This window comes from Pteropus medius, unplaced genomic scaffold (genome assembly GCF_902729225.1).
Source record: "Pteropus medius unplaced genomic scaffold, Ma_sr-lr_union100, whole genome shotgun sequence".
NCBI classification, from domain to species: Eukaryota; Metazoa; Chordata; class Mammalia; order Chiroptera; family Pteropodidae; genus Pteropus; species Pteropus medius.
In genome coordinates this window covers 9,839,113-9,863,985 of record NW_024353517.1, presented here as the reverse complement: position 1 = coordinate 9,863,985, position 24,873 = coordinate 9,839,113, and the positions used below count along the sequence as shown (strand labels likewise).

Genomic DNA, 24,873 nt, shown 5'->3' with positions numbered 1-24,873 from the left:
ATTGATTTAAATGTGTTAATTCTCATCGTAACTCTATGAAGGAAATTCTGTTATTTCCATTTTACAAATGAGGAAATTAGGTACACCCTGCCCAAGGTCACACAACTGCTAAATGGCAAAGCCAGGATTTAACTGGATTGTCTGCTCCAGTAGCCATAAGAATGAATGCACATAACACTGTTTTCTAAATTAACTGTAGAGCAGCATAGTGTCTGTGTCTTGAATCATTTTTCCCTTTTAGCACCAGTGTTCAGTGAAGCAAATTCTTGTATGTGGTCATTTGGAAATTGGTACCGATGAATCTAATATTATTGCTTTCTGTATCCTTTCTTCTATATTGCTAAAATGTCCATTGTAATGAGAAGTTCACCGAAGTGCTTAGCTGGATGCAGATTGATTTCCCAGTGTCGTATTTGCTCTGAAGACTATGATTCTTGGGGAACAGAGGATTTGGTAAGTGCGTCAGAACCTGAAGGGGGAGTCAGGAGGCATGGGTTTCTGTGCAGCTGGAGACTCACTTGGAGGATGAGGTGGTTTGAACAGTAAGATGACCAACTGTCACAGTTTCCCAGGACCGAGGGGTTTCCTGTGATGTGGGACTTTCAGTGCTAAAAGTAAGGTAGTCCTGGAAAAATTGAGGTGATTGGTTACCCTAACTTATATGCCAAAGTCTTAAATAAAGATATTTAATAAGGAGGTTCTGGTTTTTAACCAGAAAACAAGAAGGAAGAGCTCTATAGATTTTCAAAGTGTTGAGAAGACAGCTTCCAGAGGTATCTCAAAAGTCAAGTTTCTGAGACTGAAGAAAGTTACAGTAGAAGGAAATTTGAGCCAAAAGACCCAGAGTCCTACTTATGACACTTTTTTTAAAATCAGATTTATCGGGGTGACATTGGTTAATAAAATTATATATTATTCAAGTGTACGATTCAATAATATGTCATATGCATATTGCATTGTGAACTTTACGTTGTGTAACTTGGGAAATTATTCTAACTTCTCTGAATTTCAGTTTGTTACCTGAGAAACGGAAATGATAGCCCATCTGGTCTTACTTACAGGGGTTGTGTCTGCCATCAAGCGATATAATGGAATTGGAAAGTTTATTCATCTGCAGATGCTCACCACATTCCTACAAGATGACTAAGAGCTGCAATGAACAATCATCATGGAATACAGTAAGTTTAGGTCATCTTGATGAATAAGTAGGAGGTCAGCCTCATGAGGAAATATATCTCCACACACAACTCTAATACCATGTAGAACAAGTCATAGAATCCGGTGAACTGATGAACCAACCATGGATCAGCTGATACCAGAGAATACATCAATCCCTTTCGAGGTCTCCAAGATTCAATATTTGTTCCCAGAAACTCGGAGGGAACTATATTGATTAAAATGAAATCCATGCCATTAGAACTCTTATATCCCGCAAGAATCTGTAATAACCTGCTTAGTCTCCTCCCTCCACCTCCCTCTATCACTGCTCCTGTGACCTAGGTCCGCTGCCTGAAAGCCAGGACTGTGATGTCACCTGCAGCCCATTTCCCTCCCTTTGGGGCCTGGTGGCCCTATTTATTACTTTAGATGCATGCATTGGTCGTGCTTCCTTGTGCTAACATCTGCTGTGATCTCAGCTAAAGTCCAGACTTGGCTCTAGATCCAGCCTCTCCCATCTGCCTTTTCCAGAACCAGAGCTATGGATGTGAATGAAGCCTTGGAGCCTGGGATCACATGACTTGGGCTCCAATACATTTCTGTGTATCCGAGTCTCCTCTTCTGAAGGAGGCCAGGGATTGGCTGCTAGAGGACATACAGAGATAAGGTTTGTGTGACTGTTCTGCAGAACATTGTGGGGCTTCCAGATTTAGTGGCTCTCAATCTTGGGCATGCAGAAGGGCTGCCCAGAGACCATGTTAAGGTGCAGTTTCCGCATCCTATACCCAGAGTTTCTGATTCAAAACAGGAAAAGAATCTGGGGTTTTAAATAAGCTACTGGTACCTGTGATACCTGCGCTCTATGAGTTATGCTTTATGGAACTACTGCTGGGAACTGGGGCACTTTAGCTAGAGATATTCAAGTTAAGCTAGAAATATAGAAATTAGTTTAGAGATTGAGAATGTGATATTTAAAAAGTAACTTAGTCTTTGGTGCTTTGCCTCAGGGTACTGTTGTTGGCTGAGGTAGTCATTGTTTAGAATTGAAACCTAATTTGGGTGTTTTCCAATTTCTGACTGGATGTTGGTAAAATGGAAAATTGACTCAAGATCTTGGACACCTTTGCAAACATTAACTCTTCTGTCCTCCTGACGTTCTGGAAAGTGAGACGCAGAGATTATCGTACCCATTTTATAAATGGGAAACTCAGCCAAAGCTTTAAAAACCCATACATGTGCATTATTTTACTATTTCAAAGCACTTGGATGCACATTCCCTTACTTGACCTCCACAAGAGACTGTGTTGCAGGTAATGTCATTGTCTCTGTTTTATAAGGGAAGGAGTCTGGGCTCAAAGAAGTTATGGGGCCTGCTCAAGGTCATAGCGTGAATAAGTGATGACACCAGGACCCACTAGCTGCTCTGGCTCCTGACATCACTCTTTTCAATATATCCAACTACTCCTCCAGAGAAGACAGCAGTACAACTGAGATTGGAGCCAAGAGACCCTGACTGTTGGGGAAACAAATGGTTTTTCCAGGTCTGTGGACAACTCTGCTCCCAAGATTTAAGATCCACCGTGACAGTTTGCTGGATCCACCCACTATATCATCTCCCAAGCAGGGAAAAATGTAAAGATTCCTTTAGGATTTCCCCAATGAAACAAGGACAGACGGCAACTTAATTTAAAAGAAATGTAGAAAAAAATAGAAGATAAAAGTGACAAACAGACATGGATGTGTTTTGCAGACATGACCTCCCAACTGTGCACCCGCCTCCTGTCACAGCTTTTTTTCTATGTCTGACACCCTTGTCTCACCTCCTTTGAGGCACCCAGGGAGGTGAGATAGTGTGCATGACAGTTGTTGGAATTTATGGGGCCAATGCAGCCCCTCTTCCCACCCTTCTGGTAGGAAGGGGAAGCATGATCCATTTCCTCCTGGGTAAACATTTTCACAGGAAGCATTTATCAAATGTCAGCAGGGGCAGTGGAGGGGTCTGGGATCAGTGAGACAGGATCTGCTTCTCTGCTACTCCCTGGGCAAAGGCTGTGGGGTTTCTCTGGCACATTCACACCCTCTCTGTCTCCTGTCTCACCTTCTCTCAACTAGTTGAGCTGAGGGAGCAGAGGACGGATACTAGAACACCCCAAGTGCACTCCACCTTTCCTAATAAATGGAGTTTCTGTCAGACTGGGCACCTCTAATGAAGCTGATTGCCCAGACCTTCCAAAAGAAATGCTGATAAGGAAATGTCTGGAAAAGCCTCACGCAGATAAACTTCCATTACTCCTCGTGTGCTGGACTCTGATGGTCTTGGACTCTGAAGCCATCTCTCCTGCCCTAGCTGGCTACCTGTGACTCAGAATTGACTCTTTCCAGGTTGAAGAAGCCTGGCCCAGTACGACCACTGATTCAGGGGTATCTCCTGGATTTTCAGACTCTAGCCCCCATGTACCGATGTAGAGGGAAGAAGCCTTCCCTCACCGCATCTGCTTTTACCTCATGGTGCCCATAGCCTGTCATCTTTTCTTTTTTGAGAAGCAGGATGAAGTAGTTCATAAACCAGAGGGATCAGAATCTCAACTCTTCTGGATATTAACTGTAGGACCTTAGGCAAGTTACTGCACCTTCCTGTGCTCAGTTTCCTTATTTATCACTGCTTTTTATAAATTTACTGAGCACCGTCACTATCCTAGGCACTGTGCTAGGTGCTGGATAAAAACATTACCTCCTTCGAGATGTGTTGGGTGGATCAAATGAGACAATTCGGTAAAACACTTAGCAAATTGTCGTAGAATAAGTAAGTTCTCATGACTGTTAGCAAATACAGTTATTCTCACTATTATTATTTCCATTCACATTATTTCATCTCACTGTTCTTATTTATTTGTTGGAGAAGCGTAGATTTGAAAGGCCGTTTGCAGCCTTTCATACATCTAACCCTCCATGCCATTGCACAGACCCCTCTGGCTATTTTCATTGAGCGAGGGCTGCAGTCTTCCCAGACTGCTCTGTGGAACCGAGGCCAGTTTACTCCCTCTATTTCAGTCATTCAACAAAATCGCAGCCAGTGTGTCTTTTGCGCTGCAAAGAAGAATAAGAAAGCATCAGCCATCATTCTCACAAAGGTAGGAAGGGGTGAGAACTGGGTAAATAACCAACCGCAGCTGAATTGGGGATAGAAAAAAGTGAGGTGCTGGAAGACCTAGAAAGCCGCACTCCTTCAGGGGACGAAGAGGGCTCTTTCCGGCCAGGGGTTTGGAGAAAGGTTTGAAAGTCTTCACAGAGGATGTGGCATTGGGCTGTGCTTTGAAGAAATCACTTTAGCTCAAGAAAATGAAACCCTTGGTCTCTGGGCTGACAGTTAATTGTGCAGATATTTTAAAGCTTCCATTGTACTTGCGGGTCATTTTTCCAATATATTATATTGTTTAAATTTCACAAAAATTAAATGAGTCAGACAACGCAAGAATTATTATTCTCACTTTCTGGATAAGGAAATTACGACTCAGCGAGGTAAAGGGATTTAACTAAGTCTGCGAAGGTGGGCAGTGAGTGTGTGGTCATTGAACCCCGGTCTGTTGCCTCCACGTCCAGAGCATTTTCTGTGGCATAAAGCCATTACCTGCCTCTGCCTCAAACCCATCCACCCAGGCTGGTAAAGCTCATCTTTGGAGCCAGAGCCCTTCGAGTTGGTCCCTCGGCCTCAGCTGAGGTCTTGGCGGCACTTGCCAGGATTCTGCAGTAGCATGCTTAGAGGTCCCTGCTTCCATAGGATGGCCTCTAACCATCTTTGATAATCGCATCTTCTAAACAGAGTATCTTTTCTAAAGCCTAGACCTGATCGTGCTCTGCTCCTGCTTAAAAACCTTCAATAGTTATCCTGCCTCTTAGAAGACCAACTCAAACTCCTTCACTTGTTCTTCTAGGCTCTTTAGGATCCATCCTGCTCCTTTGGCCTCCCCAGCCTCCTTCCTTGCTGGCCAGCCTCGCTCGCGCTTCCTGTGTGTGAGATACTGAATTTCTTATAGTTCCCCAAATGTTCTGAGTTGCCCCTCATAGCTTTGTGTACATATGAGCTCTGGAGACAGACTTCTTGGATTTAAAACTCAGACTCACCACTTAATTAATTGCGTAATTGAGAAAAGCTTCTTAACTTCACTCTGCCTCAGCTTCCTATCTGTGAAAGAGGGATAATAATAGGGCCAATCTTGTGGGGATGTTTTGCAGATTCGATGGCTAAATATAGTAATGATTAGCCCTCGGCTTGGTACGTAGTAGGCGCTCAATAAATATTGTGGTTGTTCCCATTGCAGGAACGACTTTCTCTGTTCAGTGGATCCACACACACTCTCTCAGGCCCCTTCTCCTGGCCGCTTCTGGGAAGCTTGCCTATCTGGGATGAGTACTCCCTCCCTCTCTCCTGTGTTCAGAGATGCCTTGTACATGTCTTTCCCGCACTCCTCACACTGTAATTATCTGCCTAAATTGACCTCCTCACCATAGTTGGAGCTCCTTTGGGACAGTCTTGTCACTTTTGAGAGTCAGGTCCATGTCTGAGTCACTGTGGTTCTTGGCAGGCTCAGCATGGCCCTGACATAGTACACTCTACTACAAGTTTGTGAAGGGAAAGCGTGGCATACAGGGCTGGCACTCAGGGCCCTTGTCTGTGGCACAGCCACTGACGTGTAAGGTGACTGACCACATATACCTCTCTACTCCCTTGTTTCCCCAGAAATAAATGGACGGCTGTCCTCCCTGGTCTGACAGGTGTCTCAAAGATCACAGTGCCTACAGGACCACGCAGGCACAACTCTGGAAGGTATGACAAGATTTGGAAATGAAACGCTTAGTCAATATCCTGTCATAGGACGTTAGCAGGTTAATCTGAGCAGATTTTCTGGGAGGTAATAAAGCTCCACTATCAGGCCCCTCATCTGCGTAGGCTCTTTCCAAGGCCCTGTGCTTTGTGTTATACTTGTCTTTTTGTATTCTTTTTCTTAAAGATACCCTCCAACTGTACAAGCTTCAGAACCTCCAAATCCAGGTTAATAGCCCCTGTAGTTAATCCTTCTCTGCTTCTGATACTCCCAGTCAGGGAGGAGACCAGGAGCCAGCCCCTGTCACACTGTGCCCTCTCCTGGCTCCCCACACTCACCTGTATCTGAAGGGCAGCTGTGGGAGTTGCCTATGATGGTAAAATCCAGGCAGGACACTTGCTATTGCCCATGCCCACTGCTCCTTCCATCAGGTTTCTTGGGTTCTCAAACCTCCCTGTTGGTTTTGGCTCTGAATCATGCCCTACCCCACCCCAAGTATCCCCCACCCCACCCCATCTCATTTTGGGCCAGCCTTCTTGAGTGAAGGCTCGCTTGGACTTTGAGCATTTGAGCCTCTCCCAGGGCATGGTTTCCGGCTTCATAAACCACAGCCACAGTAAACGCTCCTTGCCCCTAACTCGCACTGCAGGCCCGTGGGTCCAAAAGGCCAACCTGCCCCTTGACCAGTTCCCATGTGTGGGAAGGGAGTGTGTGGGGGGGTGGGGCACTGTTAGACACATTCAAACCATTTCCTTAGGGAGGAAATGTCATTTTCATAAATACGCTATTTGAAGGCTGCCTATACACACCCCACAGGGTGCAGTTGTCAATCCTGGTTGCACTTTTGAATCACTCGGGGAGCTTTAAAATTGTAAACTGATGCCTGGGTCCCACTTCAGAGATTACCGTTTTAATTGGTGTGGGATGCAGACTATGTACAGGGACTTTTTAAAGTTCCCAGATGATTCCAACATGCAGCCAAGCTTGAGAACAACTGCTTTAGGGAACATTCTGTAAACATGAAGGCAGATGAAAAGTGAGGATTTGGAGCAAAATGAGTTTTAGCATGAGTGACATAACAACGCTTGATTCCTTTGCCTCCCTGATTTGACTTGAAGAGAGACACCATAGCCTTTCCTTCCTTCAGCTGACAGGGCGGGAAATGGGCCCAGAGTTCTGGATGCTGGGTGAGGGTCACACGAGCTCAGCCCACCCGCCACCCCGAGGACGGTATGAGTTTAAGGGCAGAAACAGTGACTTTTAGGGGAGCAAGTCCAAGTCATCTTGATTCGGGTGCTAGGCCTGAATCAGAGGTCATGGTCTTCCCGGGTGCTTGAGACAAGGATTCAGCGTTCACATTGCAGCCGAGCCCCCTGGGGCTGCCCATGCCCGTCCCTCCTCCTCACTCTTGGGCTCGGAGAATTGCAGCGTCATTATCTTGGCTGTTTAGCTCTAAAACTCACGCACCTTGGACTCTGCCTCAACTTCCCTCCAAATTCAGATAATCACCACATTCTATACTCTTCCACCAATCAGTCTCGAAAATGCCCTTCCTCCCCGATGCCACTGTCCACGTCCTCCTCGTGATCTCCCTTGCTTCTTCTGCTTGAAGCCCCTGAATTAGCTTCCAGGCTGCTCTGGACTTCCTGTTTTCTCTCTCTACACTAGATCAATGTTCCTGTCTCAGTAAGAACATTTTTTTCTCTCTGTTTCTTTCTCTCTCACACCGTTTTCATGTGATCCAAAAGCCAAAACCTTCTGTGATTTTCCTTGGCTTAACACAGTGGTTCTTAAAGTGTCTTCTGAGGACCAGCAGCGTCAGCATCACCTGGGAACTTGTTAGAAATGCAAGTTCTCAGGCCCCAACCCAGACCCACCGAATAGGAGCTCTGCGGGTGGATCTAGTAACCTGTTTTAACAAGCCCGCCAGGTGATTCTGATGTCTGGCCTGGACAATTCAGTCCATGCTCCTGTGTGTGGCATTCATAGTTCCCACACTCTAGTCCTAATTTGTCCAATTCTCAACTGTCACATCTCTCACATATCCCTTCCCAATGGACCCGGGCCATGCTGTTTCCTCCGGTGGAAAGCCTTTCACCAGTTCCATATAACCAAGTCCTTTTCTCCTTCAGATCTAGCTCAAATATCATTTCTTTTGATAAATCCCAAGATTTCTCCTACAGGAACATTATTCCCTTCCTTGACCTCCATAGCATTATTTTTTTCCTCTCTCTCTCTCTCCCCTGAGTTTTGCCTTGAAAGCAGGACTTCTCTCAATCATGACTACATATTAAAATCACTCAAAGAACTTTAAAAAATATGTATATCCAGGCTATACTTCAGAGCAATTAAATCAGAACTTTAGGATGGAGCCTGTCGTCATACATTTTTTAAAATTTCCCCAGATAATTTAAAGTGTACCTGAAATTAAGACCCTCTTTTCTAAAGCAACCAGAGGGAAAACCACGATGGAAGGAGGTATCAATTTAAAGTTAGGAGACCCTAGTTCTGCTCAGGACTCTATCCCACCTGGCTATTTAATTTTGGGCAAGTCATGTCCCCTCCATCTCGGCTTCTGTCTCCCAAACTGCCAAAAGGGGCATTGTTTTAGATCAGTGACTCTTGAAGTTGGCTGATGCTTGGATCCTACCCCTAGAGCTTTCTTAATCTTAAGAATCGATCTAGGGGCTTAGATTCTAATGTGCAGCCAGGGTTGTGAAACACTCTCTTAGATCTCATCCTAGGGCCCATGAAACTGTTTCCAATGGTTTACTTTTAGGAACAAGGATGTCTGCCTCTTCAAATTCTTGGACTTCTCTGCCATGGCACCTATTACCCTTTCTTCCCCCCTGAGGATGAACCCCACGCCTGGTGTCAATAATGAAGGGCAAGTGAAGTTTCCTTATCTGAAAGCAGGAGAGCCAAGGATATTTTCAGCCTACAGCAGAAGAAGACTATGTTGGGTGTGATTGGCTGTTGTGGCTGGAGGTGGATTAAGAATCAGATGGACATCCTCACCAGAGGCCTGGCAGGGACTATCCTTCATCAACCTCAAAGCCTCACCTCATGCCCCTCTCAGTTCCAAAAAAATCTTTGTCATACCAGCACAGACAGAGAGATAGGTTTTCTTCACGATCAGGTCAGGGTCTTATTTAAAGGCAAGTATAAAAAGACAACTCATTAAGTAGCAGAACGCAAGTTCACCAAGGGCAGTTGAGGTCCGAAACTGAATGAGAAGTCAGGCTCCAGCTTGAGGAAGGCGAAGTGACCCAGCTGAGAGAGGGGCGGGGTGGGCAGAGGAAACAGTGTGCTTACTTAGGGGGTGGGGGCTGGGAAGGGAAGTGAGTGCTTACATAAGTGCCTCTCTGATGGAGGTGTTAGGGTCCCCAGAGACACCCAGCAGTCATTCACAATGAGCCCCTCTGTTTATCCACACATCAAGCTGTTCCCCTGCAAAGGGAATTGGCCCAAGTGCAAGGGAGCTGGGAGCAGAGCCCCTCCACTGCAAGGCCAGGAGAGTGGAGAAGGTGAAGATGGGAGACACTCCCTGAAATCTTCATGGCCTTCCCTCTCTCCAGGCAAGGAAGCAGGCTATGCAATGTATCCTTTGCTAACTCTCTGCTGTGTTCTTCCACACCCTTTCCCACACCAATTCCTCTCCTGAAGACAGGCTGGTTCCTAAGTCCAGCTGCCACCAGGAGGGAGGGGGTGTGTTTTGCCAGGAGAGGTGATGGTGGCCTAGAGAGACCCGAGTTGTTTTGCAGGTGGGAAAGCCGTCCTGGAGGTGCGGTGTCTGGCCCAGGCCAGACCAGGGAGCCAGGACAGAGGTCAGGCTGTCTGTTTGGAGCTTAGAGCACTAGACCATGCTTCCTGATGACTTTACAGTCTAAATCATTGAGGAAGAACACGTACATGGAAAAGCAGCTTTGTTTTGACTTCTTGACGCTGGCTGGAACCAGCTCTCCCTGCAGGGGGTGGGGGTGGGAGGAGATGGGGATGTCACAGGGCAGTAGGTTTGACGTGTTCCCATTCCAGGCCGTCCTGCCAGGTGTCTGCTGAAGGCTGAGGTGGGTAGCTCCCTCAGATTAAGACTCGTGGGGTTGCTTCAGGTACTCTGAAAGATTTTGGACTTGAATGTTTGTCAAATAAAGCTTCCTGGTCCCTGGAAAGAGAGAAGTCATAAAAGTCACGCAACTCATGGCTTTGGAGGAACTGGATCTCCTTTGGTTACTTTTGAGGTAAATGGATCCGATCAGTCTGAATCCATTTCCTTGGCACAGGCTGGGGTCGGCAGAAAGGAGGGGAGGGACAGCTGGGTATGGCATCCGAGGTTTGGTGTACCCCAAGCACTCCATGCAAATAGAAAAAGGCCAAGGGAGTCTTTTCAGACCCTTACATTGTAAAGTAGTCAGATAATCCCCAAATTGGAAGGGAGCTTAGGTCAGTTTAGTATCTGTCTACCTCAGATGGCCCTACCTGCCAGTTTCCAGATGAGGAGACTGAGGCCCTGGGAGGCTTGGCGACAGGCTCTCCAGAGAGCTGTCGGCAGTCAAGCCTAGAGCATCCTTGCCAGTGTGCGGCCCCAGGCACTCTCCTCGGCTCTCTGGATGCTCTCCTCCTCAGGACTCGACTTTGGCCTGCTCATAACATCCCTGTGCCTTGGGAGGGCTAAACCTGGCTCTGTGATTTTTGGCAAATCTCTTAACCATGCTATCACTCAATCCAAACCAGCTGGGAAGCCAGGCATGACCCAGGCTCCTGGGAAATCAGCTGTGGCACCTAACTGGCCCTTCTCTGCCAAATCCTCCACAGCCTTAGAAAGAAGTACTGACTGGGGAGGAAGATTGGGAAGAGTTTGACATGGCTTAACAATACCCTGATAGTCTTGGCCTACGCAACCTCCCACCCCACCCTACTCCGCCAAGGGGAAAAAAAAACACTAGAAAAAATGTAAAGAAACTTCCTAAACGACGAGCCTTCGCAAGATCTTCATTGGTTCCTTCCCACGCTAATTCACAGGATTTGTTTTAAGAAAAAAACAAAAAGGAGGAAAAGGTTTGAAATGAGGCCAGACATAGTGACTGCCTCCAGAGAGAACCAGCCAAGAAACAAATGCCAACCGCATCAATTAAGACTGCCCACGAAACCCATTGAAAGACTCACAGTTTAAAATGTTATTTTTTCTCCCCCAGAGCATTTTACAACTGGCAGACCCCTAGGTTCTAGCTCACCCTAAAAGGGGAAAAAGTAGGTTCAGGGAAGGGAGAGGTGTTGTCCAAGGTCAAGCATCAGGGTGATAGTAGCAGCAGGGTCAAGAGAAACTCAGCTCTTTCCTGCCTGTCTAGGACTCAACTCCATCACACGGGCTGTTTGCACAGGTGAAGATTAAGGTCCAAGGTCACATCTTTGTGTTGCTCAGCAGCCACTGATGTCAGCCTGCCAGATGAATGCATGAGCCAGACCCCTGGCCTGATTCTGGGCTAATAATGAACTTCTTTGATTGGTGGATCACACTACCTTTTGAGCTCTTGTGGGGAGGTTAGGGGAAAACACACATCCTGAGATGTGGATACAATTCTAAGACTCTTCTAGAGCCACCCGAAAGGATATGAACAAGGAAGAGAGAGAGTTTGTATGATTAGCTCTGCAACCTGAGGCTCTGTTTAGCATCCCTGAGATGCCCCTTCTTAACAATGGAGTTCAGGCTGCTGGTGAGCAGACTTGGCAGAACACCTGGGAACTGACAGGTGCACCAGGATGGGATTTATGCTAGGGAGAGACGCAAGATCTATCTGATGGAAGGAGCAAAGTCCAGTGAATGCATAGAGGTGATGGGGCCGCTTTGCTAGGTGGTCAGCACAGGGGTGGTTCTAGCAAGGGAGACAGGCCTCAGCTGTGGAGGAGGAGGTCACAGGCTCAAGAAGGTAGGCAGGTCGGGGTTCCCCTGTCCAACGCAGCAAGTGACCAACTGTGTCGGAGCCACAGAGCTTAGAGGATAAGAAGACAGGCTTAGCAATCAGACCGAACGCTCTGACTCAACCTTTTTCTAGCAGTGTGCACATGAGGCAAGATACTTAACCCCTTTGAGCCTCATTAGTAGGGGTGGGGCTTAGAATACCTACCTCACAGGTCAGTATGACACATGTCAAATGTTTACCACAGGGCCTGGAATTCAATATAGAATTATTATTATTACTTTTTTTCTTTCAGGGATTATGACCAGATCTCATGCAGTTGCTGGTTTATAAGCCAAACATCTTTCTTTTGGCACCCAGGAAAGATAAAATAGAGGGATAACAGAGGCTATAGTGCCTTTTTGTGGGACATCTCCTGTCTAAGTGTTACTTTTTACTTCAGCTAGAGTATGTATGTGCAATAAGGTGAGGAGGACTGTGGCTACGTGATCTCCTACATATGCTTCCGAAGCACAAAGAAAGGTTTCTTCTTCCTTAGGATGTGGACTAGAAATAGATGAGATCTCTCTGTTCCTTACTCTTACTCAGGCCATTCTTACTCCCAAATCCCTCCCACACTGTGATATTTTCTTCAGGTTCCTTATAGTTGGCCTCACAGCTTAGATAGCTAAAGTTAGGTGTGGTTCAGGCCTTGCTTGGCTGAACATGACCTACCTACCATTTGCCTCTGGGAGCTGCCGGGATCTTGGTACTTCTTATCTGGAGCCTCCTTCTCTCTGAGGACGTGGGCTTGCTGGGCCTGTGTGGCTCCTCTGGGGGAATTCTGGACCTCATAGAGGCCTGAAGACCTTTCCTTAGCCTTTAGGTTACATTGTGCCCAAAGGCTCTGATTTGCATGAGGTTTAGGAAAATGCTGCATTTATAGGCAGCCCTGGAAAAGAGCTGAGAATCTTCATCAGATCTGGAGGCTGTTCAGGAACCGGAGCGAGGGTTTGGGCAGGATTTCCTTAGGTCAAAGTACAGCTCTCTTCCTTCCTACCTCCACACAGATCTCAGTTTTGCTATAAAATAAACTTTGAATAAATATTTAAAGAAGTGAAAGAAAGGGAGCAAATTATTAATCTTCCTGAGGCAGTCACAGGTTTTGGTATGAACCTTACTTCATGACTCCTTAAAACAAACTGTGACAGAAACTGCTGGTGTTCAATGAAATCTTGTTCTCTTCTTCCTGATTATAAGACTACATTTCCCAGACTCCCTTGCAGCTAAGCATGGCCACATGACTGAATTCTAGCCAGTGGAATATGAGCAGGAGTAATGAGTGACACTTCCAGGTGTGGCCAATCAGACATCCCAGATGCACTCTTACATGTTTCTTTCCCCTTTGGGCCAAAAAAGGAAAATGCCCAAGTACCCTTGTAATGGCTGTGTCCATCTCGCCTGAATTCCTATAGAGCTGAGTGGAGGAGAATCACTGGGTTGATTCACTCACCAGTTCAAAATTGATATCTAAACAAGAAATAAACATCTATTGCCTATGAATTGTTATGAATTAGGGGGTTTGTTTGCCAGAGCAGTATACTTATACTAACTCATATATGTATAAACATTTGAGCTAGAGAGACAGCCTCTAGTCCTTGCACTCTATACAATCTGTTCTCCTTATTCATGGTAATTATGTTCTGTAAAGTTGCTGTGAACACTGAATTGACAAATACTGAGCCATTGCTCTTAGGAGGAATAAAGAGTTAGCTTCCTGTGAGCCTCTGGTCACAACATTTTTATCAATCGATCAATATATAATCTTGTTTTACACGTGTTTCTGTTTAAAGGCACTTTATTTAGTATGTTTTGCTGAATTGAGCACATAAAGACACTTTATTTAAATATATTATTGATTCTTTAACAATGAACTCTCAGCCAACAGCACTATAACTCATGCCCGAATGAAACTTATCTAACACATGTATTATTTGCTCCATGTGGCACACTCAGCCTTCTTGCCCTAAGGAACACTGGACAGCACTTCCAAACCACACTTGGGGATCTTTTTAAATAGTGATATCATTTTTTAAAAAGGCATGAAAATGTAAAATAAAATTATACTAAATAGATTGTGGAAAGGACATTTTATAGTATGAGAGCTAAAACAAAAATGCACAGCATGGACCTCAGCTGGGAATGTGCGCATCAAAGGACACAAGTTTTTCATTGCTCTGCAAATGTCCACAAATGAATGCCAGAGCACCACGAGTATTGATGTGAGGGTTACAAATAAGTGAATCTGAAAATGATGAGGGTCGACTGTAATTAGATGCCACCAGAGCTCTTTGACCTGATTTCTTTTGGGGCAAATCCTGGCTAGTAAGGAGAATTTGACAGATGGATTGAAGGAGGTTTTAGGCTAGTACTAGGACTGGGGCAGTGGGTGTAGAGACCATGTGTGAGGCTCCCAAAAACTTGGCGGGTCTGAACCTGCTGCCTCTACATGCACTGCTCATATGAGGATGCTTTTGGGATGAAGATGGCACCAGTGTCTGGCCATCAGGCTACAATTAGTTTAAAAGGGATGGCAGGATTCCTGGCAGGATCCAGGGTTACTATGCTGCTTTTTAAGGCAGGACCAGGCCATGGGACCATTTTGAGTTGCATGAAAGCACCATGTTCTTTCTTACTTTAAGTTTTTTGCACATATTCTCTCTGTGTGGAACTCTATAACCTCCCTCTTCTTTTTCTTCTTTTCCTCATGTTGCCTGCCTGATGCTATCCACCTATCAAATCTTGGTCAATTCTTTCAAGTTTGGGTTCCAAGTTTGAATTAGGGGGCTCAGCTCTCTGCCCTTCAGTATCCTACATTTCTTTCAGTTTAGTATTCATTATATTATGTACTTTTCTCTCTCTTTGACTGCACTGTAAACTCCCCAGGGGCAGGAGACATCTTTTTTTTTTATCCCAAATCAAATCTCTTTAAATAACAAAGACGTATATTAGCTCTTGGAAATAAACATTCTAGAGGGTAAGCCTCAACATTGCTTTAATTCAGTGGCTCAGGGATGTAACCAAAAACCCAGTTTCTTTTGTTCTCTCTTCTCTGCCATTCGCGTGTCAGTTTCACCCTATTTTGGTTAAATGGTGCCTGTTAAGAACCCCCAGGATACCTGCTTTTTTTGTCAATGTGCAGAGAAAGAACAAAAACAAGCACAGATTGTTTCTCCTCCAACCATAGAACAAAAAAAGTCTTGGGCTTTCTCTGATTGGATGATCTTAAGTCATATGCCCACTCCTGAATTGTGAGAAGAGGAAGAGGATTACCATGATTGCTTTAGATCTTGCAGCTAGGTTGGGACCAGTTGTACAAGACTGGATGACTATCATTAAGTAGGGGAAGGGTGGAATGGGTGTTGGGGAGGGCAACCATAGTATCCAGGAGAGTAAGGATTGGTGGCAGAAAGATCCCTAAGGTCTGATCTGAGTGAGCACTCAGATCAGACCATGGGTGGTTCTTGAATGATCAAGTCCTGGGGCTGATTAACCTCTTAATATCTGCAAGTGTTTGAAATTTCCTGTATGTGCCTCAGCAACAGCCTCCTCTCAAATGTGTTCTGGAAATTCTGCAGGGTGGCCTCTCTCCCACAAAGTGGGACCTGTTCTACAAGGGCCGGAGAAGAAGGAAATGTCAAACAGGTGGAGTTATGAGAACTACATGGAGAAAACAGTCAAAATGTCACCCTATAACTAATTCGAGTGTAATAGAAATTTAATAATGTACAGTGATCCATTTTGCATTTACATATCATCTTTCATCTGAACATGGAAAATATTAATCTTTTCAGTCCTATGGTTTGCTTTATGTGAGGAGTCCTGTCCGTGTTTTGTTTTGTTTTGTTTCCTCCTCCCCAATGTAAAGAAAGAGTGACTTATTCAAGTTCACACAATAGCTCCTCAGATTTGAGAGAAGTCTGAGTTGGTGTTATTTTCAGGCCCCAGGGACAGGACAGGGGGTTGGAAAACAAAGATGGCTTTGCTCTGGCCAAATGGTCACCCAGTGAAATCTTTTCCTGATGGGCCAGCTCTTGCAGGTAAGCATACCAGTTCAGTTAAAAATATGAAAACAAAACAAGACCAATGTGGCTGGTATTTTTCATATGTTTCTGGGGAGAGGCGAGGGTGTGGCATGGCCTTTGGTTTCTTGGATCTCTGACTGACAATTTAAGAATTTGTCTGTTTTATTTCGTGAATGCTGCCAAATACTTGGCAGGGCGTAGTTTAGGGGTCTCAGGCGGGTCTTTGAAGGTAATGGTATCAGAGTTTGGCGATAACAAGAAAACGTTAGCAACATCAGGAAGGCGGGGTGGGGCATGTTTTATTTTGTGATTCCATCTGCCTTCTTCCCAATTCCAATTAAACTATGTCTGGGGAACAAATCAAGGCTTCTAAAAGCTAAAATTTGATCACTTATGGACCTCACTAAGATTTATGAAGATCATTTGATCTCTCTATGTATATATGTATGTATGTATGTATGTATGTATGTATGTATCTATTTATTTATTTACTTATAATTTACATCTCATCTATTTCCATAAGAGATTTTAGGGGTCTTATAACCAATATTTGAAATGAAAATCGAAGCTTGAAAACAACAGAAAAAGGGAGAGAAAGATGAATTGCAAGTCGTAAACTAATATAGTAACTATGATCAGGTAGTAGCTTTAATTGGGAACGAAAAGGCTCACATGGAGAGAAGGGAAATGCAGCAAGTTATGTGTACATTTTGTCTGGTAAAAAGAAACCTGACAGTTGTTCAGATGAGAAGACCTTTATCTAGCATCGTATTGCTTTCTGAAGTAAATGCATGTCAGAGATCTGTATACCAGGCACTATGAGAAACATGATGACTATATTTTTAACAGCACTTTTGTTAACAGTGTGTGTATGTGTGGGGACAATTGTGACATTTCATCTGTTACTCCCAGGAATGGCCGTCTGTCTCCCTCCTTTCTTTGAAGACAAAGGAGGTTAGGGTGGTTGGGTGCAAGCAGGTGTCTCTATTACAAGTTTTGGTTGCAGGCAATAAAAATTGTTTTTGGCCAACTCAGCAGAATAGGAAACCTTTCAGAGTCCTGAGTAGTAGAACCAGGCCTGGTTACCTCCCAGCATCCAGGCAGCAGGTCCTGGTGGACAGTTTCTTTGGGGCTCAGCAGCTGATGGAGGACGTGCAGCTCTTCCTTCTGGCATTACTGTGATTGCAACAAAAATCCTAGAAGAGAGTCCAAGGGGCAAAGTGTGGGTCACATGGTAGCTCCTTGGCAGGGGATGTCAAGGAATTTTGACAGCCTCACTAAAACTCTACACAGTGAGGACAGAGGACAATTCCCTAAGGGAGACTGGAATGCTGGTACCCAGCAGGGTAATCTAACTCCACCCCACGCTGGCTTTACTTAAGGAAATTTCTTGATTCAAAAATAAAGAATAAATCAATGCTTTTTACTGTTTCCATTATCTGAGCTTATCTTATCGATGCTTAACCAATCAGATGATTGTCCAGTGATCTATCCAAAAGCCAGGAAAGTTTGAATTTTCTATCACCAATAAAGCGATCTATTGGGCAGTTTCCTAGGGCTGTTATAACATGTTACCATAAACTGGGTGGCTTAAAACAACAGAAATTTATTCTCTTACATACAGTTCTGGAGGCCACAAGTCTGCAATCATGGTGTCAGCAGGGCCATGGTCCCTCTGAAGGCACTAGGGGAGAATCTTTCCTTGCCTTTTCCTGCTTCTGGTGGTGGCCAACAATCCATGGCATTCCTTGTGTAGAGGAAAGACTATTCTATGACGTGACTGCTGACTGAGTGCCCTCGGACCTGCCAGCTAGATTTGAGGCAGGACAAAGATCGCTTCCCTTAAATCCCCTCAGAGACTGTCTAATCAACCCCTCCCCTGTGCCCCACAGTGTGCTGGTTTGTGCTGCTTCCTAGAACAGGCTGTTGGGGGTGGGTCACACCCCAATACCCCATTCATCCTGCCCCAGCCTATATAACTGCTTAGCACTTGCCTCGAGGCACAGAGGATATCCTTGGCACCTCTCTGCTGCCTGGGATGCACACTGTATGTAAGTCCCCTTAATAAGCTCTTAATGTAATCATAGAGCTGTCAGTCTCTTCCTTTGGTCTTTTGGCCCCGGGATATTTTCCCAGCACATGAACCCGTGACTTGCTCCTGTATCACTCTAATCTCTGCCCCTATTGTCATATGGTCTTCTTCCCCGTGAGTCTGTGTCTTCACATGGTGTAACCCTCTCTGTGTCTCTTCTTCTTTAAGGACATCGGTGACTGGATTTAGGATCCCCTCTAATCCAGTATGAATGACCTTGTCTGCTATGTTCTGAATGTTTGTGGCACCTCAAATTTATATGTTGAAGTTCTACCCCTAAATGTGATGGTATCAGTAGGTGGAGCCTTTGGGAGATGACTAGGTCAAGAGGGTGAAGCACCCATGGATGGTGTTAGCACTCTTATAAAAGAGACCCCAGAGAGCTCTCTAGCCCCCTCCGCCACATGAAGACAGTGGCTATGAACCGGGAAGAGACCCTCACCTGACCATGCTGGCCCCCTGACTTCTAGCCGCCAGAACTGTGAGAAATAAATTTCTGTTGTTTCTAAGCTACCCAGCCTATTTTTGTTATAGTACCCTGAACAGTCTAAGAAAGAAAACCAGTACAAGCTCATCTAAACTTACACTTTAATTTCATCTGCAAAGAGCCTATTTCTAAATAAGGTCAGATTCACAGATTTTTAGATAGATGTGCATTTTAGAGGGACACTATTCAACCCACTACAGGCAAAGAATGAACTTTGCTCTTCTGGTGCTTGATGAAGTCAATTTAAGATACAAAAAAAAAACCAACCAAACAAAAAAAAAACCCAAAACCCCAGATAGATTAGACCCGAAACCCATGGAGAAGGAAACTTCCTGCAGTGGGATTTAATGGAGACTTTTGTTTTCTGACCGAACACCTTTTAAAAGTGCTTGGATTATATAATTTGGGGGGAAACAGGTATGATAAAGTTCTTGGGCTGGTATGTCAAGACTTAATTTTTAGGGACTCTAACATCAAGTCAGTTTAAGTTGCCCTGCCATAAGAAAAGAAAAGAAAAGATTTTTATTTTTTCTTTTGGACTAGTTCATGGTTTGGAGCTGGGGCATTCCTAGATCTTAATGCTTCCATTTATGTTGGTGTGTTGTCCCCTCGGCTTCAGGCCTACTTTTGTCTCTGTTCTGCCCCTTCTCACCTTCCTTTCTCCAAATTTGGAACTGACAATCCTTTGAGTTACTTTGAAAAAACAAGGGGTCTGGTCTCTAAGGGAGATTCAGGAAGAGAACAGGAACTCAGAACCGCAATGGGTTTTGTCCCTCTCAGCTTTAATGTTCACTCTGGGCTAAGTCACAGAGATGTGGTTCCCATGGTGACCTACCGGCATCACCATAGAGACTTTGCTGGTTGTCAACTCAGCTATTTTTTCCTAATCTCATATAACACAGCAGTCATATGGAGAAATGCAACTAGGCTTGATTTTAACATGGCTTTTTATTTTTCCTGACACAGGTCTGGCTGGCAGGATCTGGGGCGGGGTTTTGAGCAGTGAGGCTAGAATGGTGGATCAGGGCCAGATGACCAGGGGCACTGAAAGCCATGCTAAAAGTAGACTTTATCTGGAGGCCTCTTTTTCTCAATTCGCGCCGTCAGACCACCTACATGAGAATTCCTTGTGGGAACATGTTAAAATGTAGATTCTTGAGCTCCACCCAGACTTCTTAAACCTGAATCCAGGGAGAGGCTCAGAAGTTCACGATTTGTGTCAAACACCCAGGGGATTCTTGTGCAAACTAAAGTTTGAGAACTACCGCCACAGATAATGTGGAACCTGGCAGGTGGTGAGCAGACCTGAGTTTTAGCAAGAGTCTTTTGATGTTGTAGGAAGAGAATGAAGCTGTTTAATAATCCAGCATTTTATGAAACACTTACATACTGTGCTTACTATGTGCCACGCACTATTTTAGTTGCTTTAGAAACATTAACTTATTTAATTCACATAACAACCCCAGAAATAAGTTCTGTTATTATCTCCACATTCTGGAGGAGGAAACTGAGGCACAAAAACTTGCCCAAGGTCATATAGCGGTATGGCTTCAGAGCACATGTCTTCAACTTCTGTGCTCTGCTGAATTGTCAGAGTGTGGCAATCTTTTGGAGGAGAGACTTGAGGAAGGGGAAATCAAGTACAACCATTAGCCAGAACCTGAATCTGAAGGTATGCTGGGTCTAACGTGCTTATATTACCAGTACCTCCCCTATTTGTTGTGAGCTCTTTAAAGGTGGGATACTGAAATCACTGACAGCTTCCAAAAAGTAGCACATGTCTGACTGCACAGGCACCAGACTCAGAACTAGGGAGTCGATACCCTAGAATCAGATCTGCCAATAACCTGCTGTCTAGTGAGTTGCTGAACATCAGTTTCTTTATCAGTAAAATGAAGATGCTGGATAGATGATGTTTCTACCACTGCAAAATGGAGAAGGCTGCAGGGGTGCACTACTCCAGGGCTGCCTTGCACTTGGTGCTCTCAAAGATAATGTGAGCAAAGGTACCTGGGATTGGACAAGGTGGGGTTACCGAAGAGGGGATGATAGGAGTACCTGCTGGGGATTAAATGAGTCAATACAGGTAAAATGTTTAGATCATGCCTGGGATATGCAAGTGTTAGTTATTATTCTTGTTTTTTAAAAATCTCTTCCAGATTGAACAGCCAGTGTCTGAGATCCTTTAAATGGTTCCTCCCCTCACCCCCACCTGAGAAATAAGGAGAGTGGATTTGAACTTGAAAGACAAAAATCATTTATAGGCAGATGATTTTCTCTCTTAAATGGTTTGTTCCTCCTACCCAGTTACTTCTATTAAATTCCTTTGGATTTCTTTCTAGCATCTACTTCCCTAGAAATTTCCATCTCTAGGTAAGTGAGGAAAACAGGATTTGGTAGAGTCTGACTTGACCAGCTCCTTCTCTGCCTGGCTGGCTTAGTCTCTGTAGTTGATCAAAGTCATCTGTGGACAATAAATTTTCCCAATGAATGCCGCTTTGCCGAATGTTAAGCACTTGCTGCTGGGACGTCTGTACATTATTGCAAAAAAGCCTGGAGGAATAGACATTGGTTTTCTTAAACTACTTCTATGTAATGATTTTCTGAAGATATCTAGACTGAAGGAAGTACTTTCTACCGTTCCTAAACAATGTTAATCAGGCAAAGACACTTTCCTGAGGACATTTCCTGAGGATGTGTGATCTCATACTTAAATTTGGAAATGGGGTTTTCTGCGGAATTTCAAAAAATTCAGTTTCTTATTTTTCATTATTTCGTTTATTCATTCATCCAACCAACTTTTATTAAGTGTTTATTGACAACTTGCCAAGCACACATCACATGCCAATTACCCTGTGCACGATTTATGTAGATGTGAGGTCAGAAGGTTGGTTTGAAAATCCTCTACAACCCACTAACTTCGCTAACTCTGTGAGCTTCAGTTTTCTATTCTACCTCATAGCGACATTGTTGGGGGTCAAATGACTCCATATACATTATGAATGTCATGTGCAAACAGTAGATGTCGATATTAGGAATATAAGGATGTGCTGTTAGGGGCAAGCCTTAACTTTGTAGGTAACCATGGAATGATTTCTGATTAACCACACACTTCAGTGACTTCTCAGGACAATCAACAGATTCTCTATGTTGTTATAATAGGGAAAGTAGGCTTTAGGCCACTTGCTTTATCTCTGAGCATGAATTAAACATTTAAAACTTTCTGACGATTTGGGGATGCCCTATTTTTCATACAATTTTCCCAAGTCGGTAATCTTCTAAGACTGTGTGACTTCCAAAATTTTTCGCCAGCCATTCATTACTTTCCCATTTTACTGTCTTAACCATTAGTTCCTTATATCTCATCGTTGTAATACACTTACTGGTCTGCAGGAAGAATTCTCCTTCCCACCTTCGTGGTGATGGACTCCCAGAAAAGCCAGCGTGAAAGGAAAGAGAGGCAAATGTTATTTCTAATAAGAAATAACATTTCTTATTAGGCCTATGTGAGTCCTGTTGGGCATGGGCTTAGATGATCTGGCCAAAATTCTAGCCAGTTAGCGGCCAAAGAGAAGGCTGAGCTGAGGGCTCTGTGTTGGTGCTATTTACCAAGTCAGAGCTGAGTGGCATGAGAAAGATCAGTGCCCCTTTTGGGCTGCTCTGCCCTTTAGTCATACCCTTGGTTCATTCATACAGTTTTTAATTTGGAAAGGCATCGTCTGATGGCACTCTATTCACAAGTGCCTAGGCTGGTTGGTCTAGGAGTCCCAGAAGGCACCGACTGCTCTTGAGGACCTCGCGAAAATCTCTTTAATTTCTAGCCCATCCTACTCATTCATTAAACTCTCAGACTTTTGTTTGGAGCATGAGACAGGCCAGTTTCCCAGGCCACTGTGGACTGACCACTCTCCAGATCTCCGCTGTCTGGTATGGCAGCCATTGGCTCATGTGGGTATTGAGCAATAGAAATGTGTTTGGTCCACACTGATATGTGCTGTAAATGTAAAATAGTCACTAGGGCTTGAAGACTTAACCCAAAAATAGGAATGTAAACTATCTCATTGACAGTTGTTAAATATTGATTCCATATTGAAATAATATTTTGACTATATTGAGTTAGATAAGGTATATTTTAAAATTTCCTTTTTTTTTTTTTTTTTTTAACGTGCCTACTAGGAAATTAAAAATTGCCCTTATGGTTCACATTATGTTTCTATTACTGATTCTTGGTCTCGGTTCCAAGGCTCTTGTCTGAAGAGTCTTAGAACCCAAATCAAGGGTGTTGGCCAGAAGAGATAAGACGTAGATCTACTTCAACTGGGCCATCTTTCACTTGCTCTTAGCTCAGGCCTTTTTCAGCCTGGGACAACATTATGAACTCAATTACACTTCTTATTTGACTCGTTTTAAAAACTCTGAAATCCTACTAAAAGTACTCTTTCTAACTATTATGGGCTGAACTGTGTTCCCTCAAAATTCATGGATCGAGGTCCTAACTCCCAGTGCCTTGGAATGTGACCATATATGGAGATCAGGCCTTTGAAGAGGCAACTGAATTAAAATGAAGCTGCTAGGATAGGTCATAATCTCACCCAATGGGTGTCCTTAAAGAATAAGAAATTAAGACACAAAAGGAGACACCAGGAAAGTGCATGCTCAGAGGAAAGATCCTGTGGAGATACAGAGAGAAAGCAGCCACCTACAAGCCAAAGAAAGAGGCCTCAAGAGAAACCAAACTTGCCAGCACCTTGATCTTGGACTGCTAGCCTCCGGAACTATGAAAAAATTAATTGATGTTGTTCAAGCCACTCAGTCTGTGGTATTTTGTTATGGTAGCCCAAGAAAACTAATATACTAACCTATTTCTTGGTAGAGCTGGAGAAAGCTTAGTGACAAAGAGAAAATTTCTCCAAGGGCAGAAATCTGTTTTTCTGCAACAATCTGTCGGAACCTCAAAGAGAGCTGTGAACATTTCTCTCCCGTGTTGCCTCTGCCGGAGATCAGCGTCTGTTTTCCAGTCCCCATGTCCATATTGCATATTTCTCTGTCTCTTCTTCTATTAACAGTCCTCTTTGTCCTCTGACAGATGATGAAGATTTAAGAAGCAGTAGCGTCAGAGAACTGGCATCTTGAAGATTTGAGGAAAGGTCTGACCTCAAGGTTTTACATCTAGGTCTATGTAAACACACAAAATCCTTTATTCCCTGTCTAAAACTTCTTCAATAAACTTATTTGAATGAAAGATAAAGTCATACGTATTAAAATATCCACGAGAATCTGAACATGTTTATTTGTAGAAAAAAATTTATTTTCTCTAAGACTTATTTCTGCTAGACTGTGAGAGTAAGGATGCTGGGCCAAATGACCTCTATAGTTTTCTTCTAGCTCTATTATCAACATGTCTATAACTCTCTGGTCTCAGGGTTTCATCCACTCTGGGTGAAAACTATCTCAAAGATGGAGAGAGAGCATTCAGACAGACCAGGTATATCTCAGGGCTGGTGAACTTCAGTTGAAGCTTTATCTTCATAGACATTTGCCCTCTAGAAACAGAGTTAAGGTCAATCCCTTTGCCAAGAAGTCAACAAATTGCCTCCTCATCTAAGTCAGTAGAATAGACATAAAAGACCCCAAGTAACATCAAATCTCCTTAGACTTTTTGAACTTTCAGAACATGAGTCTATAAACTGGCTTGGACCCAGAATTCAATGAAGGAAGAAAAAAGAGACTGATAGAACCAGGGATTATCTTTTTGGCATTCCCTAGAACAGCTGTCTGGCAAATGTTACACCATGTCTGAGATTATTTTAGAAACTTAGTCTTGAAGGAGAACGTCTAGGGAGAATATTAGACAGATTTGCCGACCCCCACTTTTTAATCACAGAATAAGAATGTCAAGGACATTTGAACTTTCAATGAAATCATCCTGGTGATGGTCTTATTATTTTTTGAAACTTAAATCAAGCGTAGTTACTGCCATGAGTTGATACCAATGGCTAATTAGGTTTTCTTCCTTCTCTTCTTGTTGCTCTTCCTCATTATTATGATAAACAGAACATTCTAAACGTGTTTTAAACGAGAATTCCACCAAGTATCAGTAGAAGCCCGTCCTAAACATGTGTTTAGTGGTGCAATGATAAATGACACCTGTTTCTTAAATTTTCATTCAGTCCTAAATTTCTGCCCAAATCTCCTATTTTCTGGGCTCAGTGAGATAGATTATGAGAGAGCGGGGTGGTGGTGGTGGGGGCAGGTATATGAAAGCTCTGAAAGGTGGAGTAAAAATTACAGCAAGACAATGATCAGAGTATAATGAGACTCTGTGTAGGCTCTT

At 44.0% G+C, this 24,873-nt stretch overlaps 1 long non-coding RNA gene across 1 annotated transcript; it reads left to right on the top strand.

The window, feature by feature from the left end:
• Positions 1-362: 362 nt before the first annotated feature.
• On the top strand, positions 363-23,741 carry LOC120592966 (uncharacterized). Its single transcript, XR_005650263.1, has 4 exons — positions 363-453; positions 1,062-1,178; positions 5,897-5,983; positions 23,626-23,741. It is a non-coding gene; the product is annotated as an uncharacterized LOC120592966 (long non-coding RNA).
• The last annotated feature ends 1,132 nt before the right edge of the window (positions 23,742-24,873 follow it).